The following is a 20,860-nucleotide window of genomic DNA, read 5'->3' on the forward strand; positions in this document are numbered from 1 at the left end:
GGAGCCCTATGGTACCTATGGCTTCAATCAGGTTGGAAAGGTGTATACACGCTGACATCTCCCCAAGGCAAGGGGTGAAATAACCATTTCGTTCCTTTTCTTGTCTAGCCTCTGCTGTACTGTAGCTCCGAGCTCATGAGAACTGGTCGAACCGGTCCGTCGTGTAAATAACATGACCTCAAAGGTGAGTAGCCTGGCAGGCAAAATCATTTAGTTCCACTTCTGAACCGGTTTCGCTAAGTCAAGCGTTCGACCACTGCCTTTATTCTCCCATTTAGAGCCGGCTCGGTATGCGCCGCAGCTAGCAGGACCTCCTGCACCACGCTGCAAAATACACAGCGACAAAAAAAAATGCAACTCGAAGTAGGGCGCCTACTAAGCCTTCCTTGGAAATCATATGAGGTAAGGAATTTCAGCTTGCAAACCAGTCGCAATTGGTTGGAAGATTTCCTTTTAGGGTTGCTGCCCCGATTTTGCGTGCAAAAGATCATACGAGGGTGGCGTGGCCACCACCCCTCTTTCCTTCTGTTTAGATCGCATTTTTTTTATTTGAACAAAATAAACCAGTAGCAAGAAACCTGTTCCAATACATGATCGTGACAGTGACAAAAGAAAAGGGGAAAGATGCTCTGTAGTCAGGAAGGGTGTCCTAGACGATTTCTAGGCTGTCTTAATTTTTAGTTTTTGCACTCAAAGGTCGCTTGAGTGAGCGAGTCATCTGTGCTTCGACAATGTAATGAGGTTCGCGAATTGGAAGGCCACAGCTTCTTCTTGGGTCCACGAGTTCTGGCAGCAAACAGTGCATATAAAACTTTTGAGACGTGGCAACATCTCGTCCTCCCAAAACGATTCATGCCTGGAAATCACCTCAATACTCATGCCATTTTTGGTCCAGACTACAAACAAGCACTTCTGACGGCGAGCAATATTGAGCTGGCCTTGTACTTGGTACCAATAATTGCTGTTAGTCTTCAGCTGCAATCTTCCGTCCTTGTTTTCGACACAGCAGGTTATTTTTTTGGCGCGAACTCCTTCTAGTGGAGTAATGTCCCTCGCTGAGTACGGACACTTGACTTCGACAGGGATGTCCTCCCCAATGAGTCCGTCAGGGGAAGCGCCAAGAAAGGGGTTTTCCTGGTCAACAAACAGGCCGCACTCTTTTACCACAACGTTGCATTCCTTCTCGATTTGCTTTAGTGCTAAGCACTCGTGGTCCTTTCCGTACCTTATAGCTTCAGATGTGATTTCTTTGTACAGGATATCGCCAACTGTCCGCCCACATCCCGTCGTTGCTTTCATTTTACACAGGATCAAGGATTGAACGAAACACACATGTCTTGTTGGTACGAAGGAGCGGAAGATATATGTGTTCGGCGACGTGAACGCTGCCAGGCAACTAGGCAAAGTAAACCGTCATACACTCGCGGACACCTCTCTGTGGCTATGTAACCGAGGCAATGCTGGAAAGGGAAGCAGACAAGATTTTGTGCACTAGGAGTTCCTTTCTTTCCTTTTATCTGGGGGCTGAATACTAGTGTCCCCAACACAATGGATTGTTTTCCAGTAACCAAAGGCTAATATGGGGGAAGGTTCCCTTCACGCCTTTTCAACTCTGTCAAAAGATGATTCACACCTTTCTCTCTCCCTAGTCGAAACCAGCCCTGCTTAGTACTGCCTGCAAATAATCCTCACCCTACCACTGTAAAGAGTAGTAAACCGGTTTCTTTTACGAGTTAACCTCCCTGCCTTTCCTCCTCATTTTCCTTCTCTTCCTTCGCACAAAAGATGGGAGGGGGCATTGGCGACCCAAACTGGAAAACGCTACAATTGTGCGCTACTGGAGAAAAGGACCATTCTCTGGCCCCCACTCCGGTCCCCCAGGTTTGGCCGCATATCAACTGAAAGTTCTCGGCTCTACTTTTTGTACGCGGAAGAAGTAACACTTTCGTGTCACGGTGTAATTTACCTGGACGGAGAATAGAACTTTCCTCCCTTTTGTGGTGCTTAAGTGCTGCCATCTATCGACAAAAAAAGTTCAAATCTGAGTTGCCTTGCAGCTGGTGAGCCCTCTTAAGATGTGCACCTGCCCGTGTTGAAGGGTTACTAAATTGGTGGAACCACACATGCATGACCAAGGTGCGGTGACAGCTCTATTGTACGCGTCTTTTCCTCTGCTCATGTGCATACAACCTTTGTGGGGTAGCAGGTGTGCGGTCGCTGACCAGCGCGCGATGAGGCGCAATGGGTCATTGGTTTGGTTTGGCAAAACTTTATTTCCCACAGTAGGGGTCCTGGAGGACACTCGGCTAGGCGCCAGGTGTAGAGGGCAGCTCCCACGTCGGAACAGAGAGCCCGAAGCTCTCCGCCGCCACGCGGGCCTCCTGGACAGCCCGAAGCTGATCATGTAGTGAAGCACTTTTTAAAACTTTGTCCCAACGTTCCTTGTTCTTGGCGTAGGCGTCGCTCGATGCACAACCACACAGCATATGGTTTAAGTCTACACGGTCACTGCACCGTTCACACACATGTTGTCCGTCGTAGTCTGGGTCAATGTGCTTCATGCGCCAGGGGTTGGGGTATGAGTTCGTTTGGAGCAGGCGTAACGTGACTGATTGGCTGCGGGTTAATTTCTTATCCGGGAGGGGAAATGCTCGTCGGCCTAGATAAAAGTGCTTAGTGAGCTCGTTGTACGTGAATAATTGATCTGGAATAATTGATATGTGGAGTAGCAGGGGAAACCGGAGGGACGCGGTCGATGAGTCCTCGCGCCGCCTCGTGTGCGATCTCATGGAGATTCCGCAGGCCGCCCCCTAAGCTGCCCATATGTGCCGGGAACCATACGATGGAGTGATCGGTGATGTTACTTCCGCCTAAGATCCGTAGCGTCGTCTTGTCTATCCCGCCCTTGGCGAAAGCTCGAGTGGCTGCTCTAGAGTCGCTGTATACAGTTGTGAAGTCCGAGTCTTTTAGGGCTAGTGCTATCGCTGCTTGTTCAGCTACCTCTGGCTTCTTGGTGTAAAGTGTGAGTGAGTTGCGCGTACGCCCGTGTCCGTCGACTACTACTACCGAGTAGACATGCTTTCCCGGTATGTACGCTGCATCCACGAAAGCTGTCTGGTCGGGGAACTGTGCCGCGTCCGCAGCGAGGGCTTTGGCGCGGGCGAGCCTTCTTCCTTGATTGTGGATCGGGTGTACGTTTCTTGGGAAGGGGGACACTTTGATCGCTTCTCGCACGACTTTAGGTAACTGCTGGACGTTGTCATTTTCTACTATGGTGTTCAGGCCGAGCCTAACGAGAATCTCTCTGTCCGCTTTGGTGCTTGATAGGCGTGCAATCTGTGCCGTGTGCTGTGCCTCGATGATTTCGGCAAGGGTATTGTGCACTCCTAGCTGTAAGAGTAGTTCAGTGGAGGCATTATCGGGGAGCCCCAACGCTGTCTTGAAAGCTCGGCGTATGTGTACCTCAAGCCTTCTCTGATGTTCCTTTTTCCAGTTGAGCATTGCAGCCACGTATGTGATGTGACAGAGTACAAAAGCATGGACCATTTGAATAGCGTTGTCCTCGCTCAGTCCCCTGTGCCTATTCATGATGCGCCGAAAGATCCGGATCGCGTTTGCAATCTTGATCGTGATGCTTTCAAGCATCGCCCAGTTGGACCCGTTGCTTTGGATGATTAGTCCTAGAATTCGTATTTTATCGACCGTGGGTATGCGATTTCCATCCCTGTCGTGTAACTCTATGCATCTATGCATGGTGTGTGGTGTCGGCGCCAGTCGTTGGACGGGCGGCCTGGTCTTGGGGGGTGATTGAGCCACAGTTGTTCAGAAGAAGCCCTTGCTCAATTGGGAGTTTCCACATGGCGTTTTACCCCTCAGTGACAGCTTTCTGTTTTTTTTTATAAGAACTTAAGCTGTTGTTCACACGGCAAACATTGGTCCCGCATGTACGTGTGCAAAAGAAAACAAGGGAAGGCAGAGGTTTGGAATGTGGTGATGCCGTTCATATGTTTGCGTGGGACCTCTCCTTTCCCAAGTGTTGTTAGTGTAGTGTGGTAATCTTCATCGATATAACCACTGACATGCGTCGCGTGCTGCCGCTCTCAAGGACGAAGAAGTTGTTCGCTGCCTTGCTCTTTCGCCACGCCTGACGCTTCGCTGCGAGTCTCCCCTGAGCGGTCGCACGTTCTGGGTCGCACGTCTGTCGTTACGCACGCAATCGACACTGGTACAAACGCACCTTTACGACAGCGTCCTTATCGCGTGTCGGCCTCTGAGCGCCAAGTCATTGCTGACAACGTGGACGACATGCTTCGCCGGGGCGTCATACAGCCATCTAACAGTCCATGGGCTTCTCCGGTTGTTTTGGTCACCAAGAAAGATGGTTCCATCCGGTTTTGCGTCGATTACCGTAGGCTTAACAAAATCACGCGCAAAGATGTCTATCCTTTGCCGCGAATCGACGACGCCTTGGACTGTTTACAGGGAGCCGAGTATTTCTCCTCTTTGGATTTGCGCTCCGGCTACTGGCAGGTACCGATGGCTGATAATGACCGCTCGAAAACTGCCTTTATAACACCGGATGGATTATACGAGTTCAACGTTATGCCCTTTGGCCTCTGCAATGCCCCGGCTACTTTCGAGCGCCTGATGGACACTGTTCTTCGTGGACTCAAGTGGCAGACCTGTCTTTGTTATCTGGACGACATCGTAGTTTTTTCTGCCGACTTTTCTTCTCACCTTCTCCGCCTAAAGGATGTCCTCACGTGTCTCGCCGGCGCTGGGCTTCAGTTGAATTTGAAGAAGTGCCACTTTGCCGCTCGAAAACTCACAATTTTAGGCCACGTAGTTTCTAAGGACGGCATTCTTCCCGACCCCACCAAACTTCGCGCAGTTGCAGAGTTCCCGAAGCCAACCTCCCTGAAGCAGCTTCGGAGCTTTATCGGCCTCTGCTCCTACTTTCGACGTTTCATCTTGAACTTCGCCTCTATCATCGCTCCTCTGACCCAGCTCCTTGCCGGCAGCTCCGACCTTTCCGCCTGGACTCCAGCCTGCGATAAAGCCTTCGACACTCTTCGCCGCCTTTTGGTTTCGCCGCCCATTCTACGCCACTTCGATCCGGCTGCGCCTACGGAGATCCACACTGATGCCAGCGGTATTGGGCTTGGTGCCGTCCTTACCCAACGTAAGCCTGGTTACAGCGAGTATGTTGTGGCATACGCCAGCCGAACATTGACAAAGGCAGAATCTAATTATTCAGTCACAGAAAGGGAATGTTTGGCCATTATTTGGGCTATCGGAAAATTTCGTCCTTATGTGTATGGTCGACCGTTTTACGTTGTGACCGATCACCACGCTTTGTGCTGGCTTGCCTCTCTGAAAGACCCATCCGGTCGCCTTGCTCGCTGGGCTCTTCGTCTCCAGGAGTTTGACATTCATGTCATTTATCGATCAGGCCTGAAGCATACGGACGCGGATGCTCTTTCCCGCTCGCCATTGCCTAGAGATAATTCGTCTGACCACGTCTGTGCCTACGATTTGTCGACTCTTACAACTATCGACATGGCTACCGAGCAGCGGAATGACCCCTGGATCAATGCACTTTTGAATTTTCTCTCAAGTCCTACTGCCGGTCATTCATCCAAAGCGCTCGTCCGCCAAGCACACCACTTCTCCATTCGTGACGGTCTTCTCTATCGCCGCAATTATTTGCTTGATGGACGGAAGTGGCTTCTAGTCATCCCGCGTCATCTCCGCGCCGACATTTGTGCTGCGTACCATGGTGACCCACAATGTGCTCACGGTGGCGTATTGAAAACCTACACGCGCCTACGTCTGCGATTTTACTGGCGTGGAATGTACCGCTTCGTTAGACATTTCGTGCGCGCTTGCGAATCTTGTCAACGCCGAAAAACTCCTCAGAAGTCCTCTGTTTCGTTGCAGCCATTACCCTGCCCTGCTCGTCCGTTTGACCGCGTTGGCATAGATCTCTATGGCCCTCTTCCGACTACTCCTGCTGGAAACCGGTGGATTATTGTGGCAGTAGACCATCTGACTCGCTACACTGAAACATCACCGTTACCCTCTGCCTCTGCAAGAGACGTTGCTTTGTTCATTCTCAACAACTTGATTCTTCGCCACGGGACTCCGAAGGAACTGCTCAGTGACCGCGGACGCGTTTTCTTGTGCGACGCTCTCGAGGCCCTACTGAAAGAATGTCGCATCATTCATCGCACCGCTACTTCTTACCACCCTCAGACGAATGGCCTGACAGAACGCTTCAACCGTACTCTGAGTGACATGCTGGCCATGTACGTCAACGACGCTCATTCCAACTGGGACCACGTTCTTCCCTTCGTAACCTACGCGTACAACACTGCGATACAGACCACCACTGGATTCTCTCCCTTTTTTCTTCTTTACGGGCGCGAGCCAACCTGCACAATGGACGCGCTTTTTCCCTACCGCCCTGATGTTTCTGAATCGACGCCACTCTCGGACGCCGCCCAGTACGCAGAAGAATGCCGTCAGCTCGCTCGTTCGCTTACAAAGGAAAATCAGTGGCAACAAAAACACCATCGTGACACTGGTGAGGCGCCTTCATATGCGCCCAACTCCCTGGTGTGGCTCTGGGTTCCTGCCACAACCGCCGGCCTGTCAAAGAAGCTTCTTGCTCGGTATCACGGTCCATACCGAGTCCTTCAAAAAACATCTCCTGTGAACTACGTAGTTGAGCCCGTTACGCCATCTGCGGACTTGCGTCGCCGTGGACGCGAAATAGTTCATGTGGACCGAATCAAGCCCTACTACGATCCGTCTGTCCTTTCGGCACCATGAGTCGCCAGGATGGCTCCTTCTCTGCCCGGGGGGAAACTGTAGTGTGGTAATCTTCATCGATATAACCACTGACATGCGTCGCGTGCTGCCGCTCTCAAGGACGAAGAAGTTGTTCGCTGCCTTGCTCTTTCGCCACGCCTGACGCTTCGCTGCGAGTCTCCCCTGAGCGGCTGGAATCATCTGGGTTCACCGAATAAACACACCCCTACATTAGTTAATATCCTTTCCCAAGTCTTTGATTGGTGAGAAAAGTTGCCTTATTGGTTATTGGTGGCTGTCCCCGCTAAGGGCGGAGACATATGGCTTAAAAGTAAGCGCTCTGGATTAAACCAGGGCTGATTTCGTCCTACCAACGGGTAAGTCATGTAAATAGTTTTCTCCTCACTTGCGTCTCCTCGTTTTATTTATGAGTAAATAAATAGTTAATCTTTCCGTCGTGCCCTCAAGTAACGTGATTGTTGCGAGTCCGAATCTTCAATTTATAACAACATCGATATCGTCAAGTGTTTCCTCACCTCGCTACCTGAAGGGGAAACTCAACTCCTACCATCCAATTACCAGAGCATCCCTGCAAACTAACCTTGTGAACCTTCTTCCAAACTTAGTGGTCTCTTCCAATTTTACCGATCGGCCATTATTATTTCGTTTTATGAAAGAAGTTTACGATTCAGTGCGTTTTCTCGCAGTTCGCTTCTCTTATGAGCACTCATTCTCTGTTCAAGGAAACATGTACACAAAGAATTGATATCTATGTTTTTCCCCCCTCCCTTATATCGTTCACTCTATTCTAACTGTATGGGGGCATGATGTTTTAAAAAGGGTGCGCAAAATGCCAGTCTCGCCTTCTAGTAAACCGTTTTTCTTTAAATTTCATGCCGAAGTTTTTCCAGTTAAAGTGTGCCTTCACAAAAAAATATTTTCGTTTCTTCTGTTAATTGTTGGTTATGTGATACACCTAAAACCATCGAACACTGTTTCATTGCCTGCAAAGATGCAATATTATTTTGGGACGTTCTGCAAAGAACATTGAAAAAAGGCTTTATTTTGAATTCCCACAGTGTGCGTTACTTGATGCCCATCGAACATGACCACAAACCCTATGACATGATTTCCCTCCTTGGACTGCACAGCCTCTGGAAAACGCGTATGTTGGATCGGAATTTTGAGCCTCTCGTCTCCCCCGTTACACATTTTGGCCAAATGGTGCACGAGCTTAGAGAAAGAACGAAGATAGTGACTATCAACCGAACTGGCTGCCATTGTTGATGTGTTGTCTTCCCTTGCCACCGTTTTAGTGAAGTTGTGCTAAGTCGTATTCTAGCTGTGTGATGCTGTGTTGTATGCTTCAATTGGAATTTTCGCCTACAGGCTGATTACTTTGTAAATAATGTATACAGCTCTATGCTTAATTTAAAGACATGTAATAAATACCATGCTGAAGAAACAAAATTCTCGGCATGACCGATTGGTTAGCGTAGCAAGCTACTAAGTAATAGCTACCGAGTTCGAGGAGCGCTGTTGCAGACCTTTCTTTTTTTTTTTGTCCCCTATTTGTTGTTTTTTCCACGTTTCAGATTATTTTAATGTATTTTAGGTGCTTCGTTACTTTATAGCTTTTACTTTTTATCTGTGGCCTTTTTTTTTGTCCGAGCCCCCAGTGTCAACAGTGCGAAGTGTGCCAGTAAAAACAAAAAAAAAAACGAAAAAGTGTCAAATATTAGTCTCTTGGGGAGCATCTGCAAGAAGCAACCGTTCCTCCTCCTACAGTTCATCCTTTGGAGACTAAATGTTTATCCCCTTGCAGTTGGTCCCCAAAAGAATTAATGTTTGTGGCAAAACAGTTGGCTCCCAAAAAGACTAACCTCACTACCCCTTTTAGTTCTTTTTTCTCAGAGTGATCTTTATTGGATTTGCCGCGTGCTAATATTGTTTTTCCTTTGTTTCGAGTCTCCGTGCTATTCTTCAGACATTTGTATAAGACGCGATAATGGCCGATAAATTGCGATGCACTGCGCCATTTTTATGTAACTCGGAACAGCATATATTTATCATGTGATTTCATACATGCTTACTCCTCATGCATGGCGACTTCGAAATGGGATGCTGATATTATGTTTCAGGTACAAATCACAGCCGATTTTGCACAACCGAGACAACTCGGTTATGCACAGCGGGTTTTTAAGACATACTGCCCTACGAAGGGCCACGGCGTGCAGTTGGCTACCTAGCGGCCTCAATTCGACGAATCTCTCTCCTCTTAACACTCGTTACTCACAACACGTGATAGTCAGCACATTGTGATCGAGAGCACCGGAGAAAGCGCGCGTGCGTGTTTCGCGAGAATACTAGCTGCTACTTCTCCCGTCTTGGCATTTTTTTTTCCTCCAAGCCATCGTACCCGTCCTGCGGCCTCGTTTCATTGCTGATAAAACGGACGCTCTCGCTGCGTGATTATTCCGGCGCTGTCCACTACGGTACCTCGCTTTGTTTTCGCTCACGGATTTGTCGCGGCGTTCAGTAAGTGGGGCAGTTACTTTGCATTCCATTTCATTTTATTACCTTAAAGACCCATGAGGGGTATTTACTTAAGGGTCTTACTTTGTGCTCTTGCCTTTCCTACCATTATTTTTTCTTTTTACGTGAAGACGCAAAAAGTATGCAAAGTAAAATCTCTGCTCAGCTTTTGGTTTATTGATGTGCAGCGTTTAATGACTGCAGTAATGCATATCATGCATTTACTGCTGCTCGGCGGTAATTTAAATAAAGCTCTAGAGTTACATTTTTTTTAATGATACAGTGTTGTATTTTGTTGACTTGTTCATTTACTCTAATCCCGTGTTTTGATTTTTATTTTTATTTGTTGTTTTAATGCCTTGTATATTCACTCCTGCCTGGGCCAAAATATTGGCCTGCAGTATATTGAAATAAATAAATAAATAAATACGACGCACGAACCGCGCGTGAGAAAGTAGAAATTTTTGAAGTGTGATTCCTAACCTGGGAAATTACCTTTTCTTACCTATTCCAGGTAGGAAAACAGTTGGCGTGTTCCTCAAGCAGTTGGTACAGCGTATGAAGGGATTAAGCGACCCCTTGAACGAGAGAATTGATCTGATGGACAAAAAAAAGCAGCCAATCAGGAAATGCAAGAGAACTAGTGGGCTGCCGCCTTTTGATCAAGGAGGTCACTTGTGACTAATAAATAGCTTTGCTCTCGCTCTCTCTGTCATGGTGCTGAACAAAGCTCAAGCATGAAAATATAATTGGGGGGCGGGTGCTTAGGATCAAGGAAATAAGGTAAGTTTTTTTCAAGTAGTGTGATCAGCATGCACTCATGGGACGAGCTCACCTAGCCTTTTTGGGAACAATGCCTCCTCTATTCTTACAAAAAATGAAAGAGGTGTTGGTGCGGATCGCTAGAGCACTGAAGCAGACAAAAACAGAAATTGTACGGCACACCACGTGGTTTATTTCGAAATGGTGCTGTCGGCTCGAGGGCTACGCAGATGCCTGGTATATAGCGAGTTTTGATTCGATTTCAGCAAATGAATCGCGCGAACTCTTACATGCATATCAAACGAACGGAACCATTTGTTTTGGCGAATGTGCCATGTCGCTTTCAATGGGAGCCGAGTTTGAACTTGGTGAAAAAAAAAAGAAAAACGAGAACATGAAAGAAATACGTTGTACAACTGTGTTTCGTATTACTGTCCTGGATATGTGTCCTGCAGTACCTGCTTGTTAAAACACTGGCAAAAACATCCTTGTGACGCGGGCTTTTTTTTGGTAGGTAATTTAACATGTGATTTGACTGCATTTTCCCGAATCGGAGAAAACTGGCAGTCGGCTGAGGTAGAAACTTGCTTTGTTTTCAACGTGATGGGCGCAATGGCCGCCTCTGCTCTGCTCAGTGATCCATTGCGTAGCACTTCGCCCAGATAATGAGCGCATGTTCAGGTGATAAATCACTTATCGAAAACATCGACCACCACGCGGTTTACTAGTTTGCGTGGGAGAATGTTCTACAACAGATGGATACGGAACTCATACAATACGAACGAATGAAGTGCGCTCGCTGTCTTGCGTATGTGCCATGCTAATCTTTCTTTTCGGAAAATTACCTATGAAAGCGCACGCTTGCATAGGCAGTGATTCGAAACCAGCTGAATGACCCAGCGTTGCCGGTAATCTCGGCCGTCGGTTAGACCGCGGTTGTGTCAAGTACGAGTATTACGTTTGTTTACACGCTCTGCAAGAAATAGGCTTCTAAAGCACCGTCGAGTGGCGCTGCTGCTCCTGACAGCGAGCGCCATCTCTGACAGAAAAATAGAAACTGAGGATACACGCGGTGGTACCACCTAGGCATCCTGTCCAAGTTTTCTCCTTTCGCTCGCTCGCTTCCGCGCAGGTGCAGACGTCTCGCGCTGCTTTGTTGCGCGGGCGCACACTGGACGCTGCCGGCTCAGCTCGCTACGTTTACGGTGTGCGCCGTGCGCTTTCTCTCGCACGAGCACGCGCCTTGACGCGCCCCCGCAGGCGCACCGCGACATGCCACCTGCATTCAGTCTTGGTTATGTGATACACCTAAAACCATCGAACACTGTTTCATTGCCTGCAAAGATGCAATATTATTTTGGAACGTTCTGCAAAGAACATTGAAGAAAGACTTTATTTTGAATTTCCACAGTGTGCGCTACTTGATGCCCATCGAACATAACCACAAACCCTATGACATGATTTTCCTCCTTGGACTGCACAGCCTGTGGAAAACGCGTATGCTGGATCGGAATTTCGAGCCTCTCGTCTCCCCCGTTACTCATTTTGGCAAAATGGTGCACGATCTTAGAGAAAGAACGAAGATAGTGACTATGAACCGGACTGGCTGCCATTGTTGATGTGTTGTCTTTCCTTGCCACCGTTTTAGTGAAGTTGTGCTAAGTCGTATTCACGCTGTGTGGTGCTGTGCTGTATGCTCCAATTGGAATTTTCGCCTACAGGCTGATTACTTTGTAAATAATGTATATAGCCCTATGCTTAATTTAAAGACATGTAATAAATACCATGCTGAAGAAACAAAATTCTCGGCATGACCGATTGGTTAGCGTGGCAAGCTACTAAGTATGAGGTACCGATTTCGAGGAGCGCTATTGCAGACTTTTCTTTTTTTTTTTGTCCCCTAGTTGTTGTTTTTTCCACGTTTCAGATTATTTTAATGTATTTTAGGTGCTTCGTTACTTTCTAGCTTTTACTTTTTATCTGTGCCCTTTTTTTTTTGTCCGAGCCACCAGTGTCAACAGTGCGAAGTGTGCCAGTAAAAACAAAAAAAAAGAACGAAAAAGGGTCAAATATTAGTCTCTTGGGTAGCATCTGCAAGAAGCAACCGTTCCTCCTCCTACAGTTCATCCTTTGGAGACTAAATGTTTATCCCCTTGCAGTTGGTCCCCAAAAGAATTAATGTTTGTGGCAAAACAGTTGGCTCCCAAAAAGACTAACCTCACTACCCCTTTTAGTTCTTTTTTCTCAGAGTGATCTTTATTGGATTTGCCGCGTGCTAATATTGTTTTTCCTTGGTTTCGAGTCTCCGTGCTATTCTTCAGACATTTGTATAAGACGCGATAATGGCCGATAAATTGCGATGCACTGCGCCATTTTTATGTAACTCGGAACTGCATATTGTTACTTAGCTGTATTCGCTGTTCGTGATGAGGATGAAGAAGTGCAACAGACTCCGAGAAGACGACGACGCTGAGTGTTGTGAAATCGGTGCCCTCATCAACGTTAGTTGTGCGGACAGCTTTGGGACTGTAAATCTTCCACGTAACATCTCTTGGTGGAGGTTAATCTATTCGATCCCCTGTCACAAGCTAGATCTCCGCAGCGGCCGCCACATCGGAACCACCACGATGACTACCGACGCCTCTACCTCTACAGCCGCCGCCCCTGCTGTTGTAATGGCCCACCCCCGTGACCCCGGAACCTTCTGCGGGACCGACGACGTCGACGTGGACGACTGGCTAGCCCTATACGAGCGCGTGAGCAAGCACAACAGGTGGGATGCCACACTCATGCTCGCGAATGTAATATTTTACTTGGCTGGGACCGCGCGGGTGTGGTTTGAAACCCACGAAGACGAGCTAACATCTTGGGATATTTGCAAAAAAAAGCTGCACGACTTATTCGGAAAGCCTATTGGCCGCCACATTGCCGCGAAAAAAGCGCTCGCCTCTCGGGCCCAAACGTCTACGGAGTCATATCTCACTTACATCCAAGACGTCCTGTCTCTATGCCGCAAAGTCGACCAAGGCATGCCTGAGGAGGATAAAGTCGGCCATATAGTAAAAGGCATTGCCGACGATGCCTTCAACCTCCTGTTGTGCAGGGATTGCTCCACAGTGGACTCTGTGCTGCAGGTGTGCCGACGTTTCGAGCAGGCGAAGCAGAGGCGCATATATCACCGTTTCGACCGGCTGCCGAACACGGCTGCTAGCTCCTCCTGTATCGATATCCCGACTCCTCGACCGCCTGCGAACGACAGCACTTTGACACGCATTGTCCGCCAAGAGCTTGATGCAATGACTCCCGCGGCCTCGCTGTCGCATACACCCGACAACACCCTGGCTACCATATCACTTATTAAGGCTGTTGTTCGCCAAGAGGTTGCGAATATGGGCCTCCCTTCTACCAGCACCACCGACACCACGGATTCAGGACCTGCCCCTCCAGTAATTGCTGCCACCTCAACCAACGCCGGTTTCTCGCCCCGATATCGTTACCGCAACCCAAATGAATGGCGTACCCACGACAATCGCCCCATCTGTTTTACTTGTTCTCGCGTTGGCCACATTTCCCGCCACTGCCGTAGTCGCTGGTACACGCCATCTCGTCAGTACACCTACGTTGACCGCCGCGGAGACTATGCCCCTCGCTATTCCCCACCTCGCCCCGACCAGACCCTTGCTGACCCCGGTTCCACTGTCCGTCCTGCCAACCGTTCACCATCCCCGCAAGCACGACGTTCGCGTTCTCCTCATCCTCGCCGCAGTTCGCCAACGTCCTACTCTGGCCACTTACCGGAAAACTAGCCAATGCAGCTCCCGGAGGTGACGCTGCATTTATGACCCGGACTGAAAAGCCTCTGTTGACCCCTGCCCTACAAAATAACCGTATCGACGTCCTTGTGGATGGAGTTCCCGTTTCTGCTCTAATTGATACAGGCGCCCAACTGTCCGTTCTAAGCTCCTCATTTCGTCGTCGCCTCAAGAAAGTCCTTACGCCAGCCGTCTCGTCCACAGTTCGCGTCGCCAATGGCAGCCCTGCTGCCGTGGTTGGCATGTGTACGGCGCGAGTTACAATTGCTGACCGTCATGCCCCAGTGTTGTTCACCGTCCTACATGAATGCCCCCACGACGTTATCCTTGGCATTGATTTCTTAACAGCCCACTCTGCCCTTATCGACTGCTCTAGTGGCCTACTTCGCTTGGACCTCCCGCTCTGCTCTGAAGACCCCTCCTGCTCACCCCGACTTCGATCAGCACAGTTTAGCCGCCTTCCTCCAGAAACTGCCGTTTACATCCCTATGTCGCCATTCCCACCCGTCCCAGATGGCGACTATCTCGCTTGTCCTATTACTGATGTCATGCTGCAGCGGCACGTCATCCTTCCTCATCTAATTGTGCACATCTCCCAAAACCGCACCACTCTCCCAGTCCTCAACTTCAGCTTTTCAACTCAAGTTCTGCCCGAGGGAATTTCATTAGCTTCGCTGTCCCCGATGACCGATTGTGCCATTTCAGCTCTGTCTACAGATCATACAACTGCCGTCCCTGCCAACACCCCCTCGTCGTCCACATCGCGCCCTGATCCGCTTGACAGCATGATATCAGCTGATCTGCAACCTGAATTCGCCGCTGATTTACACAAGCTTTTGTTTACCTACAGTGACCTTTTTGACTTCGGCACCCGCCCATTGGGTCAAACGACAGTTGTAACCCACTGCATTGACACCGGGGACGCCAGTCCGATCCACAGGCGGCCCTATCGTGTTTCGCTTGCCGAGCGACGCGTCATTCAAACGGAGGTCGAAAAGATGTTAACGAACGACATAATCGAGCCTTCCAGTAGCCCCTGGGCATCCCCTGTCGTGCTGGTCAAGAAGAAGGATAACAGTTGGAGATTCTGCGTTGACTACCGTCATTTGAATAAGATAACCAAAAAAGATGTATATCCTCTTCCGCGCATCGACGACGCGCTTGATAGTTTGCACGGAGCCAGCTACTTTTCATCCATCGACCTTCGTTCCGGCTACTGGCAGATTTCTGTCGACGAGAGAGACCGTGAAAAGACAGCGTTCATCACCCCTGACGGCCTCTATCAATTTAAAGTCATGCCTTTTGGCCTATGTAACGCCCCTGCAACTTTCGAACGGATGATGTACTCATTGCTGCGCGGCTTCAAGTGGACGACTTGTCTTTGTTACTTAGACGACGTCATTGTTTTCTCGTCCACTTTTGACAGCCACCTCTCTCGCCTTTCTACCATTCTCGAGCTATTCCGCCGCGCCGGCCTTCAACTCAACTCAAAGAAATGCTGTTTCGGCCATCGGGAAATCAAAGTGCTTGGTCACTTGGTTAATTCTTCCGGTGTTCAGCCTGACCCTGACAAGATACATGCCGTCACAGATTTTCCCACTCCGCGTTCATCCAGCGATGTCCGAAGCTTTATTGGCCTATGTTCCTATTTCCGACGATTCGTCCCGAACTTCGCAGTCCTTGCTCGTCCGCTCACCCAACTCCTCAAGAAAGACGTTTCATTCTATTGGGGGCCTGAACAAGTTGCAGCTTTCTCAAAGCTTATTGCTGCTCTTACTACTCCACCAGTCTTGGCCCACTTCAACCCTTTCGCCAATACTGAACTCCGTACCGACGCAAGTGGCCATGGAATAGGAGCTATTCTCGCTCAGCAACAACACGGCCGTACAAGGGTGATTGCGTATGCCAGCCGCCTCCTGTCAACGCCCGAACAAAATTATTCTATTACAGAGCGAGAGTGCCTGGCGCTTGTCTGGGCTATTACGAAATTCCGCCCTTATTTGTTTGGCCGCCATTTTACTGTGATAACAGACCATCATGCCTTGTGCTGGCTTTCCTCTCTCAAAGATCCTACTGGCCGTTTGGGGCGCTGGGCGCTACGATTACAAGTATACACCTTTTCCGTCGTCTACAAGTCCGGTCGGCTTCACCAAGATGCCGACTGTTTGTCACGTCATCCCGTCGACTCCCCTAGTCCTACAGACTCTGACGATGATGCATATGTCTTATCTGTCTCCGCCTTTGCCAACATTACCAAGGAACAGCACTTAGATCCTTCTCTGCATTCCATTATCCTCCGTCTTACCTCCGACCGCCCTGACCCATCTCTCGCCTTATGTGTGCTCCACCAGAACACCCTATACCGACGTAATATGCGACCAGATGGCACAGACCTTTTGCTCGTCGTTCCACAACACCTGCGTTCCACCCTCCTTGAACAGTTCCATGATGCTCCCACGGCTGGCCACTTGGGTGTCTCTCGAACATACGACAGCCTGCGCCGACGTTTCTACTGGCCGGGGCTCTACCGCTCTGTCCAGCAGTACATTGCCGCGTGTGAACTGTGTCAGCGTCGGAAGAAGCCCACAATTTTGCCTTCAGGTCATATGCAGCCAATACCCATACCAACTGACCCATTTTCCCGTATAGGCGTTGACCTCCTTGGCCCCTTTCCAGTTTCCACCTCGGGCAACAAATGGATCGCCGTCGCCACCGATTACGCTACTCGGTACGCTATTACCCGAGCCATCCCGACCAGCTGCGCCACAGACGTCGCTGACTTCCTTCTAGAAAACGTAATTCTTCATCATGGTGCTCCTCGCGAACTACTAACTGACCGTGGCCGCTGTTTCCTGTCGCGAGTGGTTGACGAAATTCTCCGTTCGTGCTCCGTCCGCCACAAATTCATCACCGCATATCACCCCCAGACCAACGGCCTCACGGAACGTCTAAACCGTACCCTCACAGACATGCTGGCCATGTATGTGTCTGACGACCATCGAGATTGGGACGTTCATCTCCCCTTTGTCACATTCGCCTACAATTCATCTGTCCATTCTACCGCTGGATACTCCCCATTTTATTTATTATTTGGCCGACACCCGTTACTACCCTTCGACACCTCTCTACCCGCGGCAGACGCCACCAGTACTTACACCAGTGATGCCGTCACCCGTGCTCATGATGCCCGCCGGTTAGCTCATGCCAGGCTCTCTGCATCCCAAGACTCTCAAAAGATCCGGTACGACAGCCGCCACCGTGATGTCCACTACACTCCTGGATCTCTCGTTTTGCTGTGGCTCCCGTGCCGTCGAGTGGGCTTGTGTGAAAAACTTTTGCCCCGTTACACTGGCCCTTACCGTGTTTTGCTCCCCGTGACCGACGTCACCTACGAAGTTGAATCTGTGGTTCCGAAGTCCACGTCCACAGCTCCAACCTCCGAAATAGTGCATGTGTCCCGTCTGAAGCCCTATCATCAACGTTCTATTTCGCTAACATAGACCGCACCGGGACTGTGCTTTTCCCGCGGGGGGGTAGTGTTACTTAGCTGTATTCGCTGTTCGTGATGAGGATGAAGAAGTGCAACAGACTCCGAGAAGACGACGACACTGAGTGTTGTGAAATCGGTGCCCTCATCAACGTTAGTTGTGCGGACAGCTTTGGGACTGTAAATCTTCCACGTAACAATATATTTATCATGTGATTTCTTACATGCTTACTCCTCATGCATGGCGACTTCGAAATGTGATGCAGATATTATGTTTCAGATACAAATCACAGCCGCTTTTGCACACCCGAGACAACTCGGTTATGCACAGCGGGTTTTTAAGACATACTGCCCTACGAAGGGCCACGGCGTGCAGCTGGCTACCTAGCGGCCTCAATTCGACGAATCTCTCTCCTCTTAACACTCGTGATTCACAACACGTGAGCGCTAGTCAGGACATTGTGATCGAGAGCACCGGAGAAAGCGCGCGTGCGTGTTTCGCGAGAGTACTAGCTGCTACTTCTCCCGTCTTGGCATTTTTTTCCTCCAAGCCATCGTACCCGTCCTGCGGCCTCGTTTCATTACTGATAAAACAGACGCTCGCGCTGCGCGATTATTCCGGCGCTGTCCACTACGGTACCTCGCTTTGTTTTCGCTCACGGATTTGTCGCGGCGTTCAGTAAGTGGGGGAGTTAGTTTGCTTTTCATTTCATTTTATTCCCTTAAAGACCCTTGAGGGGTATTTACTTAAGGGTCTTACTTTGTGCTCTTCCCTTTCCTACCATTCTTGTTTCTTTTTACGTGAAGACGCAAAAGGTATGCAGAGTAAAAACTCTGCTCAGCTTTTGGTTTATTGATGTGCAGCGTTTAATGACTGCAGTAATGCATATTATGCATTTACTGCTGCTCGGCGGTAATTTCATTAAAGCTCTAGAGTTACATTTTTTTTTAATGATACAGTGTTGTATTTTGTTGACTTGTTCGTTTACTCTAATCCCGTGTTTAGATTTTTATTTTTATTTGTTGTTTTAATGCCTTGTATATTCACTCCTGCCTGGGCCGAAATATTGGCCTGCAGTATTTTGAAATAAATAAATACGACGCACGAACCGCGCGTGAGAAAGTAGAAATTTTTGAAGTGTGATTCCTAACCTGGGAAATTACCTTTTCTTACCTATTCCAGGTACGGAAACAGTTGGCGTGTTCCTCAAGCAGTTGGTACAGCGTATGAAGGGATTAAGCGACCCCTTGAACGAGAGAATTGATCTGATGGACAAAAAAAAGCAGCCAATCAGGAAATGCAAGAGAACTAGTGGGCTGCCGCCTTTTGATCAAGGAGGTTACTTGTGACTAATAAATAGCTTTGCTCTCGCTCTCTCTGTCATGGTGCTGAACAAAGCTCAAGCATGAAAATATAATTGGGGGGCGGATGCTTAGGATCAAGTAAATAAGGTAAACCTTTTTCAAGTAGTGTGATGAGCATGCACACATGGGACGAGCTCACCTAGCGTTTTTGGGAACAATGCCTCCTCTATTCTTACAAAAAATGAAAGAGGTGTTGGTGCGGATCGCTAGAGCACTGAAGCAGATAAAAACAGAAATTGTATGGCACACCACGTGGTTTGATTTCGAAATGGTGCTGTCGTCTCGAGGGCTACGCAGATGCCTGGTATATAGCGAATTTTGATTCGATTTCAGCAAATGAATCGCGCGAACTCTTACATGCATATCAAACGAACGGAACCATTTGTTTTGGCGAATCTGCCGATGTCGCTTTCAATGGCAGCCGAGTTTGAACTGGGTGAAAAAAAAAGAAAAAGAAAAACGAGAACATAAAAGAAATACGTAGTACAACTGTGTTTCGTATTACTGTCCTGGATATGTGTCCTGCAGTACCTGCTTGTTAAAACGCTGGCAAAAACATCCTTGTGACGCGGGCTTTTTTTTTGGTAGGTAATTTAACATGTGATTTGACTGCAACTTCCCGAATCAAAGAAAACTGGCAGTCGGCTGAGGTAGAAACTTGCTTTGTTTTCAACGTGATGGGCGCAATGGCCGCCTCTGCTCTGCTCAGTGATCCATTGCGTCGCACTTCGCCCAGATAATGAGCGCATGTTCAGGTGATAAATCACTTATCGAAAACATCGACCACCACGCGGTTTACTAGTTTGCGTGGGAGAATGTTCTACAACAGATGAATACGGAACTCAGTACAATACGAACGAATGAAGTGCGCTCGCTGTCTTGCGTATGTGCCATGCTAATCTTTCTTTTCGGAAAATTACCTATGAAAGCGCACGCCTGCATAGGCAGTGATTCGAAACCAGCTGAATGACCCAGCGTTGCCGGTAATCTCGGCCGTCGGTTAGACCGCGGTTGTGTCAAGCACGAGTATTATGTTTGTTTACACGCTCTGCAAGAAATAGGCTTCTAAAGCACCGTCGAGTGGCGCTGCTGCTCCTGACAGCGAGCGCCATCTCTGACAGAAAAATAGAAACTGGGGATACACGCGGTGGTACCACCTAGGCATCCTGTCCAAGTTTTCTCCTTTCGCTCGCTCGCTTCCGCGCAGGTGCAGACGTCTCGCGCTGCTTTGTTGCGCGGGCGCACACTGGACGCTGCCGGCTCAGCTCGCTACGTTTACGGTGTACGCCGTGCGCTTTCTCTCGCACGAGCACGCGCCTTGACGCGCCCCCGCAGGCGCACCGCGACATGCCACCTGCATTCAGTCTTGGTTATGTGATACACCTAAAACCATCGAACACTGTTTCATTGCAGGCAAAGATGCAATATTATTTTGGGACGTTCTGCAAAGAACATTGAAGAAAGACTTTATTTTGAATTTCCACAGTGTGCGCTACTTGATGCCCATCGAACATAACCACAAACCCTATGACATGATTTTCCTCCTTGGACTGCACAGCCTGTGGAAAACGCGTATGCCGGATCGGAATTTCGAGCCTCTCGTCTCCCCCGTTACTCATTTTGGCAAAATGGTGCACGATCTTAGAGAAAGAACGAAGATAAGAACGAAGATAGTGACTATCAACCGGACTGGCTGCCATTGTTGATGTGTTGTCTTTCCTTGCCACCATTTTAGTGAGGTTGTGCTAAGTCGTATTCACGCTGTGTGGTGCTGTGCTGTATGCTTCAATTGGAATTTTCGCCTACAGGCTGATTACTTTGTAAATAATGTATATAGCCCTATGCTTAATTTAAAGACATGTAATAAATACCATGCTGAAGAAACAAAATTCTCGGCATGACCGATTGGTTAGCGTGGCAAGCTACTAAGTATGAGGTACCGAGTTCGAGGAGCGCTATTGCAGACTTTTCTTTTTTTTTTTTTTTGTCCCCTAGTTGTTGTTTTTTCCACGTTTCAGATTATTTTAATGTATTTTAGGTGCTTCGTTACTTTCTAGCTTTTACTTTTTATCTGTGGCCTTTTTTT

The 20,860-nt window shown here is 48.7% G+C and overlaps 1 pseudogene; it reads right to left on the reverse strand.

The window, feature by feature from the left end:
- Positions 1-670: 670 nt before the first annotated feature.
- LOC146188288 (uncharacterized) overlaps positions 671-20,860 on the reverse strand; it is a 42,797-nt pseudogene continuing 22,607 nt past the window's right edge.

Source organism: Amblyomma maculatum, chromosome 5 (genome assembly GCF_055883805.1).
Source record: "Amblyomma maculatum isolate TAMU_Amacu chromosome 5, ASM5588380v1, whole genome shotgun sequence".
Classification (NCBI taxonomy): Eukaryota; Metazoa; Arthropoda; class Arachnida; order Ixodida; family Ixodidae; genus Amblyomma; species Amblyomma maculatum.